Source organism: Lissotriton helveticus, chromosome 1_2 (genome assembly GCF_964261635.1).
Source record: "Lissotriton helveticus chromosome 1_2, aLisHel1.1, whole genome shotgun sequence".
Taxonomy (NCBI): Eukaryota; Metazoa; Chordata; class Amphibia; order Caudata; family Salamandridae; genus Lissotriton; species Lissotriton helveticus.
The window spans coordinates 397,073,549-397,087,394 of NC_136058.1; the positions used below are offsets into that span (position 1 = coordinate 397,073,549).

Here is a 13,846-nt window from a genome sequence, read left to right on the forward strand (position 1 = left end):
GACATACTTGTTTTAGATCTGACCCCGAAAGGTCTCGCTAATCGTCTCCATACATTGAATGAATTCGCTGATGCACACTATATGAAAATTAATAGTGCAAAAAGCAAAATCATGTGCATCTTTGGTAAGAAGAAGTGCAGATCTAGGAGCTTCAACTGGACATTAAGCGGAGAAAAACTTGAGGTAGTTAACTCCTACACGTTTCTAGGTAAAATAATATCTTCTAACCTTAGTGAGAAGCCCCACATCGAACATAATTCTAGAAAAGCAATGGCCCATGGTAGGGGATTATGTTCCTTGTATAAAGCGACGGGGAAGAGGCACTTCTCCTTATGCTTGGAGGTATTCCGAGCGAAGATTCCTGCTACCCTCCTTTATGGAATGGAATTAGTGGATCTAAATCAATGGGATTTTATGCAAAAAATGGAGGGGAAGGTATTAAGGAAAATCTCCTCATTTAATTCAGCCTGCTCCATATCTTCCTGCAGGCTGTAATTCGGACTGCGAAGTTGCTGGGCTCAAGGGTTGGCTGCTCTCGTAAGATGGGTAGCCTGCTTGGCCAGAGGTAAACCAGGCACCTTACGAGAAATCTTAAAAAAGGAACTATTGGGCAACTTTAATGAGTTCTCGCAGCTGGTAAAAAATTTTAGAAAAGCGGTTGCGCTACTTGAACTGGATGATAGTACGTTATTTTTGCTCTCTCCATCAGAGTTAAAGTTAAAGTTAAAAAGTATGTCCTGGGAACTCTGTTATAAACTGGATATACTTGCCCAACAGAAGTATAAAGAAAGGGAAGCCCTGGTCCTAACCTATACACCTAAACTAGCCCAACAATACTTAACTTGGAACATTCCGCATGGTGTCCGTAGGATATGGTACCTTTTACGTCATAATTTGCTTCCACTCAATACACTCCTCGCAAAATGGTATGGAGTGTCTCCTTTATGCAATTTATGTAATAATGCTGTTCAAGATCTTAACCATGTACTGTTTATTTGTCCGGTATTGCGCCTATTGCGCAAAAAATGGATAAAACCAATTTGTTTACACTTGGGAATATTGAATGTAAAAATGTTCATCCATGCACTTTATTGCCCCCCTAACGAAATGTTCTGTTTTAGAATTTTTAAATATTTTAAAGAATTTTTAGATATATATTAATGTGTTTTCGGGAGATGCTGATGAGTGCATTATTTGTAGATAACAAGTGGTTATTCCTGTTGCTGTATGTAGCTTGTGTTTATTTTTTCTATGTTAATATGTATGTTATTTATGTGGCCCTCTATAGGAGCCAAATCATAATAAACTTTTGAACTTGAACTTGATTGCTAAAAGAAGACTAGTAGTATTCTAGAAGAATAGTATTTGAAGCTTAGTAGTATTCGGTTAGTGTTTATTTGCAGCTCTTGTGCTATTTCAAGAGCAAAATGAAGGCTAGTCTCATTGATTGTGACCACTATTTGAAGACTAGTTGTATTCTTTGTGAGCAATATCTGAATACTAACGGACCACTATTTGAAGACTAGTGGTATTCTTTGTGAGCAATATATGAATACTAACGGACCACTATTTGAAGACTAGTAGTATTCTTTTTGAGCAATATCTGAATACTAACGGACCACTATTTGAAGACTAGTGGTATTCTTTGTGAGCAATATATGAATACTAACGGCAATGACTGTGAAGACTCAAGTAAGACTAGTAGAATTTAAAGTGAATGTTAATTGAACACTAGTCACATTCGCTCAGATTAATTTATAGTAATGCGATTGATTTGATTGCTTGCACAGGGCTTCTCTTAATGATGCCTTAATGATGCCTTATGGGCCTTTCAGACTAAATTTTATTTGTTACATGTTTTCGGAGTGAATGATTATAATCTGCCTGTTACAAACTCATTAGTCATACATTCAGCAAACATTTTATGATGTGCACCAGGAACATGTGTTTGTTTTCAGACTACCCAGAAGGAACAATTGTGCAAAATGGAATTAGTCTCCAGCTAAAAGCTTAACAGTTCTAACTCCTCCTGTGTTGATTTTCACACCTGCTTGGGTCTGTAATCTGCCATTAGGCAGGAATTTTGTCTTTGTGGGCGCCCTTTCCAACGCTCGTTTTCCTCGGGTCTGTAGTCTGCCATTAGGCAGTTTGTTATTGCACACCAGAGAATCAGTAATAGGCCGTTTTGTTATATGCTCCTGGGGAGTCTGTTATGTTGGAATTTTAGAATTCCTAGGGCCCACTTATGTTAGGTAGACTGCCCATTAATATTTTTCCTGCACCTCGGATGTTGGGTCCTGGGCTGTAGCCCTATTTAAACGCAGGCTCTGCTTGCCCAAAGTGTAGGCTGACACCCAGCAACCCATATCTTACCTCCGAATTACCCACTTACCTTTTGAAGGGTTTTTCTGCCTGATGTCATGGATTCCTATCAGGAGACTTACCAGGATGACCAGTGGGAGGAGGATCCCCTTAAAGCCCTACCATGGGATGTTTCTTTTTATGACGCAGTGGACAATTCCATAGTCGCTGAGGCATTGGCGCCGTTAGAGGATCGCCTGATACGCAAGATTGATAAGGCGTGTGAGCTATTGGATAAAGCTGCGCTATTTGTGCCAAACCCTACACCAGGGAATGCCATGACAGATGCTCAGCCACCACCTTCTGAGCGACCCAGAGCCTCGGGTGTCGACACTGATACGTTCAGTCACCTTAAGCAGGCATTCCTGGCCAGTTCTCAGGCGCCTACAACCCCTGTTGCAGCATCACCTTCTACCCAGGGGGCGGATGATCAGGGTGGGGCGGATGATCAAGGGGACACTGCGCAATATAAAACTTTATAAATAAAAAAATAATAACCTTACCTCCATTAAGTCCCACACAGCGAGATTGCTAAGAGGTCTTCGGAGGCCATGTACCCTTTCTCCACCACTCCGCAAACGCGGCTCCTGGCACACTACTGGTCGGGGATGAAGTCCACTTTACTCCTGAGAGACCTTTGGAGGCTAAGAAGCCCTCCTTGTACCTCCTATAAGTACTACACTGCGGGATTCCTGAGAGCTGGTTGGAAGCCCATCTACCTTTCTCCACCACTCTGCAAACGCCAATACTGCTTAAAAAACTATAGACATTCACCGAAAAAAATAAAGGTTACAGGGGCGTTATAGCTAGGAAACGTAGATTGAAATAATTTTAGTAGTTCAATGAAAAAAACAAAGGTCTCAGGGACGTTTTAGCTAGGCTCAGGTTTCACTTGAACAAAACCCGTGAAGTTCAGCTGTTATAGTTAGCTGAGCTATAACTTACGCCCCGCAATGCACCACCTATGACCTCATGTATTACATCACTCATGACATGGTCAGTGACATCACTGATGATGATCCACAAAATCACTAACACATCCACTCACATCCCCATAGAACCTTTCATACACCCACTCCCACATGATAATTCACAAACCCATTTACAGACCGATACCACTACTTACACAACCACTCACAAATTCATATATCTACACATACATCCACTCACCCATACAGCCACGCATACACCCACTCATTCATACAGTCACTAATATAATCACTCATACACCCATATTATCCCCACACACTGGGTTAGTCAGCTGTAGAGCTACTGACACTTACTCACTCACCATACAGTCAATCACACAGCCACTTACTCACCCATACAATTACACCCCCCCACTTCATATGCATACAGATACTAACAGGGACTCACTCACATACAGTTGCTGACACAAGCACACACTCACCCATACAGCCACTTACATACCCCACTGCTCATCTATACTGCCCTTTACATACCAAGGTACCCACCCATATATCACTGGCACATCCATTCACTCACCCTCACAGCCATACACACACTCACCCATACAGCCCCTCACACAGGCATTCACTAACCCATACAGCTACTGACTCACCCACTCATTCATCAATACAGGCAGTCGCAAACCCCCTCACCCAGACAGGTACTCAGACAACGAATCAATCGCCCATACAGCCACTCATGCACCCACTCACACCCCCATACAACCATTTAGACACCAACTGACAGACTTATACAGTCAATCACACACTCACTGAATCATCCAGACAGGCACTCATACACCCAGCGATTCACCATATACACCTTGGTATTTATATTTAACACTTAATCTCTATAAAAACAGTCAGTCACTGAGTGATGTGGTGGTGTTGTGAGGCGTGCAGCAGTGTGAGGCGTGCAGCAGTGTGTGGCGTGCCACAGTGTGAGTAATGCAGCAGTGTGAGGTGTGCAGCAGTGTGAGGCGTGCAGCAGTGTGAGGCGTGCAGCAGTGTGAGGCGTGCAGCAGTGTGAGGCGTGCAGCAGAGTGTCGCGTGCAGCAATGCGCCGCATGCAGCAATGCAGCAGTGTGAGGCGTGCAGCAGTGTGGGTAATGCAGCAGTGTGAGGCGTGCAGCAGTGTGTGGCCCCCGAGTGATGTGCTGGTGTCCCAGAGTGATGTGGTGGTGTCCCAGAGTGATGTGGTGTCCCAGAGTGATGTGGTGGTGTCCCAGAGTGATGTGGCGGTGCCCCAGAGTGATGTGGCGGTGCCCCAGAGTGATGTGGTGGTGTTGAGAGGCGTGCAGCAGTGTGAGGTGTGCAGCAGTGTGTGGCGTGCAGCAGTGTGTGGCGTGCAGCAGTGTGTGGCGTGCAGCAGTGTGTGGCGGGCAGCAGTGTGTGGTGTGCAGCAGTGTGTGGTGTGCAGCAGTGTGTGGCGTGCAGCAGTGTGTGGCGTGCAGCAGTGTGTGGCGGGCAGCAGTGTGTGGAGGGCAGCAGTGTGTGGCGGGCAGCAGTGTGAGTAATGTGAGTAATGCCTCAGTGTGAGTAATGCCGCAGTGTGAGTAATGCAGCAGTGTGAGGTGTACAGCAGTGTGTCGCATGCAGCAATGCGCCGCATGCAGCAATGCAGCAGTGTGAGGCGTGCAGCAGTGTGGGTAATGCAGCAGTGTGAGGCGTGCAGCAGTGTGTGTCCCAGAGTGATGTGGTGGTGTCCCAGAGTGATGTGGTGGTGTCCCAGAGTGATGTGGTGTCCCAGAGTGATGTGGTGTTATCCCAGAGTGATGTGGCGGTGTCCCAGAGTGATGTGGCGGTGTCCCAGAGTGATGTGGCGGTGTCACAGAGTGATGTGGCGGTGCCCCCGAGTGATGTGGTGGTGTTGTGAGGCGTGCAGCAGTGTGAGGCGTGCAGCAGTGTGTGGCGTGCAGCAGTGTGTGGCGTGCTGCAGTGTGTGGCGTGCTGCAGTGTGTGGCGTGCTGCAATGTGTGGCGTGCTGCAGTGTGTGGTGTGCAGCAGTGTGTGGCGTGCAGCAGTGTGTGGCGTGCAGCAGTGTGTGGCGTGCAGCAGTGTGTGGCGGGCAGCAGTGAGAGTAATGTGGCAGTGTGAGTAATGCCGCAGTGTGAGTAATGCCGCAGTGTGAGTAATGCCGCAGTGTGAGTAATGCAGCAGTGTGAGTAATGCAGCAGTGTGAGTAATGCAGCAGTGCGTGGCGTGCAGCAGTGTGAGTAATGCAGCAGTGCGTGGCGTGCAGCAGTGTGAGGTGTGCAGCAGTGTGAGGCGTGCAGCAGTGTGAGGCGTGCAGCAGTGTGAGGCGTGCAGCAGTGTGAGGCGTGCAGCAGAGTGTCGCGTGCAGCAATGCGCCGCATGCAGCAATGCAGCAGTGTGAGGCGTGCAGCAGTGTGGGTAATGCAGCAGTGTGAGGCGTGCAGCAGTGTGTGGCCCCCGAGTGATGTGCTGGTGTCCCAGAGTGATGTGGTGGTGTCCCAGAGTGATGTGGTGTCCCAGAGTGATGTGGTGGTGTCCCAGAGTGATGTGGCGGTGCCCCAGAGTGATGTGGCGGTGCCCCAGAGTGATGTGGTGGTGTTGAGAGGCGTGCAGCAGTGTGAGGTGTGCAGCAGTGTGTGGCGTGCAGCAGTGTGTGGCGTGCAGCAGTGTGTGGCGTGCAGCAGTGTGTGGCGGGCAGCAGTGTGTGGTGTGCAGCAGTGTGTGGTGTGCAGCAGTGTGTGGCGTGCAGCAGTGTGTGGCGTGCAGCAGTGTGTGGCGGGCAGCAGTGTGTGGAGGGCAGCAGTGTGTGGCGGGCAGCAGTGTGAGTAATGTGAGTAATGCCTCAGTGTGAGTAATGCCGCAGTGTGAGTAATGCAGCAGTGTGAGGTGTACAGCAGTGTGTCGCATGCAGCAATGCGCCGCATGCAGCAATGCAGCAGTGTGAGGCGTGCAGCAGTGTGGGTAATGCAGCAGTGTGAGGCGTGCAGCAGTGTGTGTCCCAGAGTGATGTGGTGGTGTCCCAGAGTGATGTGGTGGTGTCCCAGAGTGATGTGGTGTCCCAGAGTGATGTGGTGTTATCCCAGAGTGATGTGGCGGTGTCCCAGAGTGATGTGGCGGTGTCCCAGAGTGATGTGGCGGTGTCACAGAGTGATGTGGCGGTGCCCCCGAGTGATGTGGTGGTGTTGTGAGGCGTGCAGCAGTGTGAGGCGTGCAGCAGTGTGTGGCGTGCAGCAGTGTGTGGCGTGCTGCAGTGTGTGGCGTGCTGCAGTGTGTGGCGTGCTGCAATGTGTGGCGTGCTGCAGTGTGTGGTGTGCAGCAGTGTGTGGCGTGCAGCAGTGTGTGGCGTGCAGCAGTGTGTGGCGTGCAGCAGTGTGTGGCGGGCAGCAGTGAGAGTAATGTGGCAGTGTGAGTAATGCCGCAGTGTGAGTAATGCCGCAGTGTGAGTAATGCCGCAGTGTGAGTAATGCAGCAGTGTGAGTAATGCAGCAGTGTGAGTAATGCAGCAGTGCGTGGCGTGCAGCAGTGTGAGTAATGCAGCAGTGCGTGGCGTGCAGCAGTGTGTGGCATGCAGCAGAGTGAGGCGTGCAGCAGAGTGAGGCGTGCAGCAGTGTGTGGCGTGCAGCAGCAGTGTGTGGCGTGCAGCAGCAGTGTGTGGCGTGCAGCAGCAGTGTGTGGCGTGCAGCAGCAGTGTGTGGCGTGCAGCAGCAGTGTGTGGCGTGCAGCAGCAGTGTGTGGCGTGCAGCAGCAGTGTGTGGCGTGCAGCAGTGTGATGCGAGCAGCAGTGTGAGGCGTGCAGCAGTGTGAGGCGTGCAGCAGTGTAAGGCGTGCAGCAGTGTGAGGCGTGCAGCAGTGTGTGGCGTGCAGCAGTGTGTGGCGTGCAGCAGTGTGTGGCGTGCAGCAGAGTGAGGCGTGCAGCAGTGTGTGGCATGCAGCAGTGTGAGGCGTGCAGCAGTGTGTTGCGTGCAGCAGTGTGTGGCGTGCAGCATAGTGAGGCGTGCAGCAGAGTGAGGCGTGCAGCAGTGTGTGGCGTGCAGCAGCAGTGTGTGGCGTGCAGCAGCAGTGTGTGGCGTGCAGCAGCAGTGTGTGGCGTGCAGCAGCAGTGTGTGGCGTGCAGCAGCAGTGTGTGGCGTGCAGCAGCAGTGTGTGGCGTGCAGCAGCAGTGTGTGGCGTGCAGCAGCAGTGTGTGGCGTGCAGCAGTGTGATGCGAGCAGCAGTGTGAGGCGTGCAGCAGTGTGAGGCGTGCAGCAGTGTGTGGCGTGCAGCAGTGTGTGGCGTGCAGCAGTGTGTGGCGTGCAGCTGTGTGAGGCGTGCAGCTGTGTGAGGCGTGCAGCAGTGTGAGGCGTGCAGCAGTGTGAGGCGTGCAGCATGGTGCAACCCATGTGCTTGGATTCAGACTAGGAGTGATTCTTTAATATAATTTCAATTACAGAACACACAAACAGAGCCCATTACATGTAACAGTGCAGAGATGTTGGTTATCAGTGACTCTTTTGATTGAACATTTTCAACCAATTAATTTTACACATGCTAATGTGTATACTTTCAACCTCGTAAATTTCAGATTACTAACAAAGTAAATCGTGTTTAACAACATGCTTTGCAGCTGGATTTAATGCCAACCTTACTCTAGTGCCTTGTTTTTAGAGGGACAGAGAGCACTGTCAGTTTGGTGTTTTAGGAATTAACGTCAGCAGGGCACACTGGCTGTTTCCTAGAATATTTTGAAACATCAAGTAGTAGCAGAAGTGAGATTGCCAAGGAATACTTTCAGATTATTGGTCCCATGCAGCTCACGTTTAGGGCTTAATCTCGCCAAGAACACCCACTCTAGTCTTGCATATTCTTTTAAAATACAGACTAGTTTAATCTAGTCAAGTGTTTCTGTTGTTTTTAAGGATGGGTTTTAAGACTAAGCTCATAAAATGCAAAAGGTTTTTTTTTTACACACTCCATAATGGAGGTGGGCTTGTTGATATGGACTCGAATGGGTGGATATGGTGGAGGGGCAAGGGTGCAGCTCAGACACTGGTAGGCAGTCTGAATCAGATACCCCAGTTTTGGATGGCAGACGGGTAGAACTGCACTTTTGGGCCTTTGCTAAGTTTTTGGTGGTGTTTCTGTTCCCACAATGCTATGAGGGTGTCAGGGGCAGGGGTGGACAGAGACTGAGACCAGAGCACTGTTTGTCAAAAGTTAAGCAAGATTTATTAAAGGTTACAAGTTTATGAGTGGTTGTAGTATTCCTTCCTTCTTGGGGTCGTTTTCTGTATGCAGGGAACGTCACGGTTTGATCCGGGATCCCGGTTCTCGTGGCCTCAGGGAAAAGGAAAAATAAACGGGTTTTACTGATCGATTCTCAGTGCTACTTGTAGTGCTACCTTCACCAAGTTAAAGAAACAGGGGTTGTGATTTCAGTGCAAGGGTCACCGCGGGGCCTCCCGCCTCCCCGACCTTGCTACCTCCCACCTCCCCAAACACCCCACCAGAACGCCCCTTTCAACAGCACTTGCCTTGGGCTGTGGCCCGACTCTCAGACCACAGCAGCAGGACCCGTGGCGTCTTCTCCCTTCAGCCCACCGGGTATGGTAGCAGTGTTGGTGACGTCGCTCAGCAGCACTCGCAGTGTACTCTCCTCTGCCTCCGGGGGTTCCGCAGCCGCCTCCGCCCTCGCGCTCTCTTCTCTTCGAATCTCCTCCGCCTCCGCTCTCACGCTCTCCTCTCTTCCGATCTCCTCCGCCTCCGCTCTCACGCTCTCCTCCCTTCCGATCTCCTCCGGGTGCTCCACAGCCTCCTCTCCGCCCTGGCACACCGTCCGTTCCACGCCTCTAACTTTTATGCTTCCTGGTTCCGTCGGCCGACGGGACTCCTCCCCCTTCCGCTGTTCAACCACTAGAGCGCGATTGACTTCCTGGTTCTGTGTTCTCGGCAACCAGGAAGTGGTGTTTCCTTCTTCTTCGTCCGCTTCGGAGTGTTCCAGCCTCTCTTCCTCCCCACACATCCTCCCCCTCAAGAACGGACGGGGTGGCCACTCGGGGTACGGATGACGGGACAGATAGTCAGCACAGACCTGTTTGGAACCAGGAACATGCAGGGTCTGAAACGAAAAGGGTTGCAATGACAGGAACCACCTGAGTATACGTTGGTTGGTGTCTTTATTCCGAGCAAGCCAAGTGAGGGGAGCATGATCAGTCAACAAAGTGAATGTACGACCCAAAAGATAATACTGTAGTGCCTCCACCGCCCATTTGATGGCCAGACACTCTTTTTCCACAGTGGAGTAATGTACTTCTCTCGGGAACAACTTCCTGCTTATAAACAAAACCGGCCTCAGTTCACCTGTCTGATCGGGCTGTTGAAGAACCGCCCCTAGGCCAACACCAGAGGCATCTGTTTGCAACACGAAATGTGTCTGAAAGTTTGGGCACCGTAGGATTGGCGTAGAGCATATCATGGATTTAAGTTTCTGGAAGCTGGTTTCATGTTTGGGTTCCCATACCCTAATGTGTGTAGGTTGTCTGTTGGCTAACAGGTCAGTAAGGGGTTCTGCGAGGGTGGAAAAGTGGGGAATGAACCGCCTGTAATAGCCGATAAACCCAAGGAACGATCTGACATCCTTTTTTGTTTTGGGGCTAGGTATCGCTTTAATGGCTTCCACTTTACTCATCTGGGGTTTTAGATGGCCACCCTGAATGGTGTATCCCAAGTAATGGATGGAATCAGTGGCCAGTAACGACTTCTTAGGATTAATTTTCAGGCCAGTGTTCTGTATGGCTGTGAACACTTCAACAAGATGGTGTACATGTTCCTCCCAGGACGTGCTAAAGATCACGATGTCATCGAGATATGCGGCCGCATAAGCTCGGTGGGGTTGGAGGAGGCGATCCATAAGCCTTTGAAATGTAGCGGGAGCCCCATGGAGGCCGAAGGGCAACACCCGGAAATGGTAGAGTCCTGAGGGGGTTGAAAAGGCAGTTTTTTCTTTGGCAAGTGGGGACAAAGGGATCTGCCAATAACCCTTGGTTAGATCAAGAGTAGACATGTACGTTGCGGCTTCTAGCTTTTCTAGCACCTCGTCGACCCTTGGCATTGGGTACGTATCGAACTTGGTGACACTATTCACTTGCCTAAAGTCGATACAAAAACGTAAACTGCCATCGGGCTTCGGTACTATCACGATGGGAGAACACCAGTTGCTAGCGGAGGGTTCTATGATATTGGCCTCTAGCATGGCAGTTACTTCCTTTTCTACGGCCTCCCTTCTAGCTTCGGGTATCCTATAGGGCCTCTGTTTGACAATGGTGTCGTTTAGGACGACGATGTCGTGTTGTACCATGGTGGTTAATCCGGGTTTGGAGGAAAAGAGACCAGGGAACTGGGCGAGAGTGGCCTCGAGTTGGATCCTTTGGGTGGGGTTTATGACCTTTCCTATGGGAATGTCATCCGGGGAGGACAAAGTAGTGGGGATGACAGGAATGCCCAGAGGTGTCTGTGTGGTTACCAGTAAAGATGACTGTCCTGTCTCTACATTTTCAGGAGGTTCTACCCAGCTTTTTAACAGATTCACATGGTATATTTGCTTCCCACCGGGATGTAGGGGTTGAAGCACGCTGTATGTGACCGGGGTTACCTGCTTCTCTATAGTGAAGGGCCCTTGCCATTTGGACAACAATTTATTGTCGGACGAGGGAAGCAGTAGCAACACTCTATCCCCTGGTTGGAAGGTCCTTAAGCGGCTATTGCGGTCGTACAGGTTTTTCTGGGACGCTTGGGCATCTTCCAGATGGTCATGGACCATACCCCATATCTGAGAAATGGAATTTCTCAAGTCAGCTGCATATTGGGGTAGGGGTTGGCCCTCCTCTTCCTCCTCCTCCCACTGTTCTGCGGCCATATCTAGCAGGGTTCGGGGTCTCCGACCGAACAGAACTTCAAAGGGGGAAAACCCCGTAGACCTCTGTTCGTGAGTCCTTATGGCAAACAGTATAAGGGGTAACTGGTGGTCCCAATTTCTCCCTGTTTCTGAGATGACCTTGCGGAGCATGTTCTTTATGGTCTTGTTGTACCGCTCCACAAGGCCATCTGTCTGAGGATGATAGGCTGAAGTCCGTATCTGCCTGACGCCCAGGATTTCACAAATGCGAGACATTAATCGAGACATAAAGGGGGTCCCCTGGTCCGTGAGGATTTCCTCAGGGAAACCCACTCGGGTGAAGAGAGTGATCATAGCCCTGGCTATCACCGGAGTAGACACTGTAGACAAAGGAAATGCCTTGGGGTACCTACTGGCGTAATCAACAATCACCAGTAGATACTTATGTCCTCTTGCTGAGGGAGTTAGGGGTCCCACAATATCCATACCCACCCGTTTGAATGGTACGTCTATGATGGGAAGAGGGTGTAAGGGAGCCTTTAGGACAGCAGCGGGATTGGAGTACTGGCACCGAGGGCAAGCCGCACAATGTTTAGCCACATCTCTATAAACACCGGGCCAATAGAATCGGGTTAGAAGATAAGAAAGAGTCTGTTCTTTGCCATAGTGTCCTCCCCCAGTATAATTGTGTGCGAGCTCTAACACATGTCTACGGAATGCCAGCGGTACAAGGAGTTGGGTTGATACCGTGTCACCCTTTCTGGTGGCCCTATACAACAAACCCCGTTGTACATAGAAATAGGGTCCTACCTTGTCGTTGTCCCGTTCTTGTACTTGCTCCCAGGCATGCAACAAGGTATTGTCATCCAACTGAGCTGACCGGAAGCTACGAGCAGGTCCCACCGTATCTGCAGGGGTCATAGAAAAAACAGACAATAGCCCTTTCAACTGGGAGTACTCGGCTTTCTCTCTTCTCTTTTCCTTTCAACTCTTACGGTCTCTCCCTGCTATCCCCTCCACATCGCTGTCTACAAAAGGGGCCTCCCTCCACCAGTTTACGGAGTCTTTTTTGGCTTCATCGATGTATTGATCGAACTTTGGGTGATCGGTGCCTATGATAACGGCCTCTGGCAGGGAGGGTATAACGCCCACTCGGCGCAATTGGGGGTCATCGGACACTTCCAGCAAGACCTCTGCTACGGGATATCCTTTGGTGTTACCATGAACGCAGGTCACATAGACGGTCTCTTCTTTCTGTATCTGATGGGGATGGACCAGCGAGGTGTCAACCACAGACACACGACAACCGGTGTCTAATAGGGCTTGTTATTTTTTTCCATTAAGGAAAACCTCTCTTTTATACTGACAAGGTCCCTTGCCTATGACGTACACACGCCCTCTGGAATACCCTATCTCCATGGGTTCGGCCGGTTGGCTTCTGTGTGGGCAGTTTCGGGCGATATGTCCCCACTCCGAACAGTGATAGCACTGGGGTCCCTGTGTACCAGACCCAGATCCGGGGCTGGTCGGCCTAAATGGAACGCGGGGAAGGAGGGGAACCCTGGGTTCTGGTCTGCTTTGGGGTCTGGGAAGCAAGGGTCGAGGGCTGGGAACGGGTGCTTTACTAGGGCTTGTGCGAAATTCAGGCGACCTGTGATATGCACAGGCTAAGTCCACCGCTACAGTTGGGGTAAGGTTGGGATGTTGCCTAATCCAGGATCGAGTGGATGGGGGTAAGGCATCCAGGAATTGTTCTAGGAAGACCTTAGCCATCAGGTCTTCTATGGTTGTGTTAAGGGGTGTCAGCCATCTTATGCCTAAGTCTTGGATTCGATAATACAGGGCTCGTGGATTGTCTCTGGGGTTCCACCTTTCTTTCCTGAATTTGGCCCTGTAGTACTCTTGATCGCACCCAAGTCTCTCGAGGATGGCTTTCTTCACGTCCTCATAAGTTGTCCTGCCTGCTGGATTTGCTGCCTGGTATGCCGCCTGTAACTCGCCTGCTAGAAGGGGGGCTATATACTGACTCCATCTCTCCTTTGGCCAGGACGCAGTTGTCGCTACCCGTTCGAAATTAGTAAAAAAATAGTCCGGGTCCTCCCCGTCCTGGAATTTTTGTAGCACCGAACTGGGCACATTGGGATGGATGCGAGCAGTGGCTATGGCGTCTGTGAGGCGCAGTATAGCCGTATCCTGTACCTGCTGATTGGTGGTAAGAAGGGTGGCTTGATCCTTTAAGGCTTCTTGCAGTGCATCCCTTTCTGTCTTGGCGGTTTGAAGCTGTTGTTCGAACACCAGTTGAAGGTGTCTCTGTCCCTCCGCTAACTGAGTTATAATGTTCTCCACCGGGACAGGCACGGGCTGTGTCATGGCGTCACCTGTCTATCCCACTTCTGACACCACTTTGTCAGGGGCAGGGGTGGACAGAGACTGAGACCAGAGCACTGTTTGTCAAAAGTTAAGCAAGATTTATTAAAGGTTACAAGTTTATGAGTGGTTGTAGTATTCCTTCCTTCTTGGGGTCGTTTTCTGTATGCAGGGAACGTCATGGTTTGATCCGGGATCCCGGTTCTCGTGGCCTCAGGGAAAAGGAAAAATAAACGGGTTTTACTGATCGATTCTCAGTGCTACTTGTAGTGCTACCTTCACCAAGTTAAAGAAACAGGGGTTG

At 50.3% G+C, this 13,846-nt stretch overlaps 1 pseudogene; it reads right to left on the bottom strand.

The window, feature by feature from the left end:
* Nucleotides 1-12,159: 12,159 nt before the first annotated feature.
* LOC144804409 (uncharacterized) lies at nucleotides 12,160-13,545 on the bottom strand (annotated as a pseudogene).
* Nucleotides 13,546-13,846: the final 301 nt, after the last annotated feature.